Here is a 6,423-nt window from a genome sequence, read left to right on the forward strand (position 1 = left end):
TTTTCACTATTGGATCTTAATGTTCAGGCAAAGGAAATATTATGGAGTATTCCCTATAAACTTCTTGCGGAATTGCTATACACCGAACTATATTGGGAGTGGTTAGAAGATGTCTTGGCGCGTTTCCACGACTTTCTATCAAAACAACAACTATATGGTGCTTTATTCGCCTCCCTATTTTCCTATGATCGTCATGAAGATGTATTCAAAGCATTCCTTGAATGTTGGTGCCCAGCCACTAATACACTTCATTGTTCTATTGGCGAGCTATCAATTTCTCTTCGAGATCTATATATGCTAGGTGGTCTCCCTCACCAAGGAACAATTTATGATGAAGTTATTCCTTGTGCAGATGAACTATCAAGAGCTGGCAACAACAAAAATTCTATCCCTTTGAGTTGTCAACACCTATTTTTCGCCTTCCACAGACTTTCCAAGAAGTATAAAGGAGATCAAAATGTGAAGATATCTGACTGGATAATTTCTAGTTTAAAGGTGCATCAAGACATGCCAAACCTTCAAAGAAATCAACAAAAAATAAAGTTCACCGCCCTATGAGGACTTAAAATCCGTCTGGTGTGATCCCTCCTGTCCGGTCGATGTCCACCAAAGAGAAAGAAGTATTTATCAACCTTGGTGTAGATGAAACATCGAGAGACACCACTTATCTAGCTGCTTTTTTAGCATGTTAGCTCTGCAAATTTGCCTTACCTGCACACCCTGGCAACATAATTCGTCCTGGGACTTTCAAGGTCGCAAGCATGTTAGCAGATGGCTGCAACATTTGTCTTTCCATCCCGGTTCTGGCCAGTATTTACAGAGGCTTGAACGAGATTGTTTCCTCACCAGATCTTGGAAGCTGCTCTGCGATATTTCCTATTCACTATGTATTCGGATGGTTGAGTGAATATTTCAGAACTAATTTCACCATTCCTAATACCAACTATTGGCCTAGAATGACATTATATGCAGGCGAAGGAGGAGCAAGATACTTTGACCATTTTGAAGCCCAAAATTTATTCAGATCATGTAAAGGAATAAACTTAACTCGAATGGCTAAAAGATCTTCAAAAAAGCGACTTATTGTAGATAATGGCGAGATGATAAAGGCTGACTTTGACACCCTAATCAATCTTCGATCATGTTATTTGACATTGCGCCAAAATGACCGTCTTATCATTAAGCCGTATAGTCCACACAGATTTAGCCGACAATTTGGGTACCATCAAGATATTCCTGGAAAATTAAAAAATGACTTTCGTACTTGCACCTTAGAGGAATTTTTAAAGCATTGGAATTCATCCGTTCATTATTCTTCTGGTTGTGATGCGTTGCTTCCTTCAACCTTAAGCCACCAAAAATCCTCAGTTACCAGAGCATATGCCAAATGGTGGTCCAACGTATATATTGATCCATTTACACAGAAAGAAACTACCTCAAAGCAATCTAAACGCACGATTTCCCCACCAGAGAAACCAACTAAAATCAGGAAGGTTTTAATTAAGGGGCTGAAGTCAAATCTCCCATCTAAGCCAGTGCCAAAGTTAACCATCAAATCTCATAATGATTGTGACGTTGTTGGAGGATCTAGTAGCCATCACCAAACAGCAGAAGATGTCCCACCACTAATCAATAACCGTCGCCGTCGTCAGTTGTCAATGGAGTTAGATGAGGATGTGAAAGCTTATGATGAGGATCGTAACTGGAAGCATGTCACCGACAAAGTGAGACTTGATTCAGTACAGGAATGTGTTGCCACTTCTCTTGATCAATTTTTTACTGGAGTACCTAGCAGTTCACAACCTATACAGGTAACTGTTATTTTATATATATATATATATATATATATATATATATATATATATATATTTCTTTTTGTACTGCAAATTACCATTATTTATTATTGTTTTTTTAATAGATAAAAGACAGCAAGGGATTTCTTGGGGAAGATGTCGTCATTGTTGCTAACCCAACATGTAGTGAAGAATCTATTTATGGACCATCTGCCTTAGAGTTGGCCACTGCGATAGGAAAAGGTACAGAGTTTTCACTACAAAGAAGCAAAGTTAGTCAACACTCGGATGTTTTGGGGGTTGCTGAAGTGACTAGTCAAGCTATGGAGGTGGTTGAAAATATTGGTAAAGATCATATAGTTATCCCTTCTTTGATTTTAAGAGAACAGGGTCCACCCTTGCATCGTGTTGCCCCTTCTGAAGTGTCAATTTTCAATGCGGAAGAGATCGTTCTTGATATTCATCGTCGTGCTGCTTTATTCTTTATTGATTTCATAAAGAATATCATACGCGATACTCCTACCGATAAAATACCGTCTCGAGCACCTAAACTTCAAACACTTTATGAAGGACTCGCAAAACTCCCTGGAGACCACTCAGCTTTGAAGAGGCGAATTGACTCATATACCAATAATACGGCCAATTATATTGCTACATCTTCTTCATATGCCTGTATGATGACTTCAGACTCTCAATCCCAACGATTGGCCAATATTGATGCACAGCTCACCAACGCTAGGTCTATAGAAGATGATGGTGCTAAACGTATAGAATCACTTCAATCTAGTTTGAGTGAAGCTGAATTTAAAGAAGCTTGATTAGTGAAAGAATTGCAAGAAGTCAGGGAAGAGACTCAAGGGCTTAAAGTCCTCATATCGACAACGGATGCACAGTTATCTCAGAAGAAGGAAGCCATCACCAAACTTTGGGAAGATCGAAAATCAATAGAAGAAGCTAACGTCATCTCGAATCGCGATCTTGAAGTAGTGAAGCAACTGGAAGAGATATTATGGCAAGAACGTGACGAAATTATCGCTATGGAATTTTAGTATTGATCATCATTTTTTTACAAAAAAAAGTTGTAACTTTGAATTTTAGCAATAAAACAAATGATTTATTATCTCCATTTTATTTATAAAGATGTTATCATTATTTATTTATTTCATCGTTCACAGTTTATACTCTTGCGGGCCAAGAGTTTATAAAGAATTTTTTTTTTTTTTTTTTTTTTTTTTGGGCGCACTGAACTTAGAATAAAAGTCTAAGCTGCCTACGTACCCTCAAAAGAGGGATCAAGTCATCACGTAGTTCAATAGAGATAAGGGTTTTTTTTTTTTTTTTTTTTTTTTTTTGCAATCACAGTTTTAACTCATGTAGGCTAGGAGCATAGTGCAGTTTAAGCTCGTACGATCAAGAGCATTACCTTCATGGGTAGTAGCGCTTCAGGAATTTGCCATTAATGGGCCCCACTCTTACTCCGTCTTCATCAATAATGAGATATGCGTCGTTAGTATAAACTTCGCGAACAACATATGGTCCATCCCATTTGGATACAAATTTATTTCCCTTGCGATTTATGACAATCGGTCTACGAACAGCTAATACTAAGTCTCGAACTTGAAATGACCGAGGTCGAACTCTCTTATTGAACGCTTTAGAAAGTTGAGCTTGATAACACTCTAGCTGTTGTTGAGCTTCTAATCTCTTGCCATCCAATGCTTCCTGTTCTTGAAGACGTAAGATGGCATTTTCTTCACTTGTAAGACCTTCTTGTATGGCTATCCTTAATGAAGGGATTTGTTGTTCCAATGGAAGAACTGCTTCTACGCCATAGACCAGAGAATATGGAGTTGCTTTAGTAGGTGTCCGATGCGTAATGCCCATAATGCTTCTTCCATTCGCTCATGCCAATCTCGCTTTGTTTGGTTAACTACTTTCTTCAATAGCTCACATAGAGTCTTATTGAATGCTTCTGCGAGACCATTTGCAGGGGCATTGTACATGGAGGATTTACGTTGTTTGAATCCAAATTTCTCACAAAGGTCAGTTACCCAACTATTTTTAAAATTCGTCCCGTTATCAGTGATAATGTATCGAGGGACACCATATCGATAAATAATGTTGGACTTGATGAAGTCAACCACTGTTTTCTTTTTCACATGTTTATAGGGTGCAGCTTCCGCCCATTTTGAAAAATAATCAGTTGCAGCCAAGATATACAAGTGGCCTTTTGAAGACTTTTCTAAAGGACCAACTACATCTAATCCCCATGCATCGAACGGCCATAACGTCACAGTAGGGTGTAATGGTTCTGGTGGTTGGTGTATGAAGTTGGCGTAGAATTGACAGGCTTGACACCTTTTTGCATACTCCAAGCAATCTTTGACCATGGTGGGCCAATAATAACCCATTCTTTTGACGCGAAAGTGCAGTTTTGGACCAGATTGATGAGCTCCACAAATCCCAGAATATGCCTCCTTCATTGCATGCGTTGCTTCATCATTTCCAAGGCAGCGAAGGAAAAGGCCCTCATAGGAACGCCTATACAATGTATCGTTGTAATAGATGAAACGAGGTGCTCGCCTTCGTATTTCAGTCTTATGGCGTAGGTCTTCGGGAAGCTTTCCATGTTCCAGATAATCAATGATATGGATTCTCCAGTCTTCTTCCTCTTATGTCCAACAAGAAACCACATTACTTTCTTCAAATTTATCCTCCAAGACTTATGGCAAGACCCATCTTTGACATATAGGAACATCAACCAGGTCTTCATCAGTTAACGCCAATGTTGTAACCAAATTTGCCAAAGCATCAACTATCCGATTTTCTTTTCTTGGAATGTACTCTAGTATGACGCTATCAAACCGTTCCAACAAATGAGAGGCGTAACGATGGTACGGTACTAGATCATCTTTCTTAACCTCATATTCTTTAAGAAGTTGGTTGATCACCAACTTAGAGTCTCCATATATTTCGAGGTCCGTGATGTTCATCTCATTCGCCATTTGAAGGCCGATAATCAAAGCTTGATACTCAGCTACATTATTTGAGCAGTTTTCAGCAAATGCAAAAGAGTATGGAATGACATGTCTCTTTGGAGAAACAAAAACTACACCTGCTCCAGCCCCATCTGATCGTGCTGCCCCATCGAAAAACATCATCCATAGAGGGAGGATGTCCACAAGGAAGACTTCTTCATCAGGAAAATCTTCAGAAATTTCCCAATCGGTTAGAATAGGATGGTCAGCTAAGAAATCAGCTAAAACTTGTCCTTTTACTGCTTTTCGTGGCACATAAATAATTTCAAATTCGTTGAACAAAATTGACCACCTCGCCAGTCGTCCAGAAAGGACAGGCTTAGACATGACATATTTGAGAGGATCTGCCCTTGCAACAAGATGTATCGTATGAGCCAAGAAATAATGCCTCAATTTCTTAGCAGCGAAGACAAATGCGAGGCATGTTTTTTCAATTGGAGGATAATTTCGCTCCGTCGGGGTGAGTCTGCGACTTAAATAATACAATGCCTTCTCTTTATGTTCTTCATTATTCTGAGCAAGTAAGGCACCCAGCGATTCTTCTTGCGCAGCAATGTAAAGTATGAGTGGCTTTCCAGGTACCGGTGCTCCCAATACCGGAGAATTGAGAAGGTACTTTTTGATGCTATCAAAAGCATTTTGACATGATTGGTCCCAATTAAATGGAACATCTTTTTTTAGGAGTTGGTTAAAAGGCTGACAACGACCCGCTAAATTTGAGATGAACCGACGAATGAACGCAAGTTGACCTTGTAAACTTCTAAGTTCACGTAAATTCTTTGGTGGCGGCATCTTTTGAATGGCCTCAATTTTATTAGGATCAATCTCAATACCACGATGACGTACGACGTATCCCAGGAATTTCCCTGAAGTCACACCAAATGCACATTTAAGGGGATTCATCTTAAGTTGATATTTTTGAAGGCGATTAAAGACAGTACGTAAATCCTATAAATGATTTCTTCATTCTTTTGTCTTAACCACCAAGTCATCAACATAACATTCAACAATGTTGTGGAGTATGTCGTCGAAGATCATTTGCATAGCGCACTGGTATGTTGCTCCCGCATTTTTTTAGTCCAAAGGGCATAACTTTGTAACAATATATGCCTTTAGGAGTGCGAAAATCAGTTAACTCCTCGTCCCTCGGAGTCATTCTTATCTGATTGTACCCAGAGTAACAATCCATAAAAGAGAGAGCTTCATGTCCAGTGGTTGCATCTACAGTGAGCTCAGGGATGGGAAGAGGAAAATCATCTTTTGGGCATGCCTCATTCAAATCACGAAAGTCCACACAGATTCGAATCTGTCCATTTTTCTTCTTCACTGGAACAATGCTCGAAATCCATGTTGGATATTTGACCTCACGGACAAACCCTACTTCAATCAATTTGTTGAGTTCTTTCTCTATCCTTGGAACTAGCTCTGGACAGAAGAAACGTTGAGACTGCTTAATCGGACGTGTCCCACGTTTGACAGCGAGATTGTGCACTGCAATTTTAGGATCAAGACCGGGCATCTCTTTGTATGTCCAAGCAAAGACATCCTTGTACTCAGACAATAATTGAAAGTAATCATTTTCTTCTGAGGGG

Source organism: Cornus florida, unplaced genomic scaffold (genome assembly GCF_030987335.1).
Source record: "Cornus florida cultivar Cherokee Brave unplaced genomic scaffold, ASM3098733v1 CherokeeBrave_3.0.0_Hap2_Chr09, whole genome shotgun sequence".
NCBI classification, from domain to species: Eukaryota; Viridiplantae; Streptophyta; class Magnoliopsida; order Cornales; family Cornaceae; genus Cornus; species Cornus florida.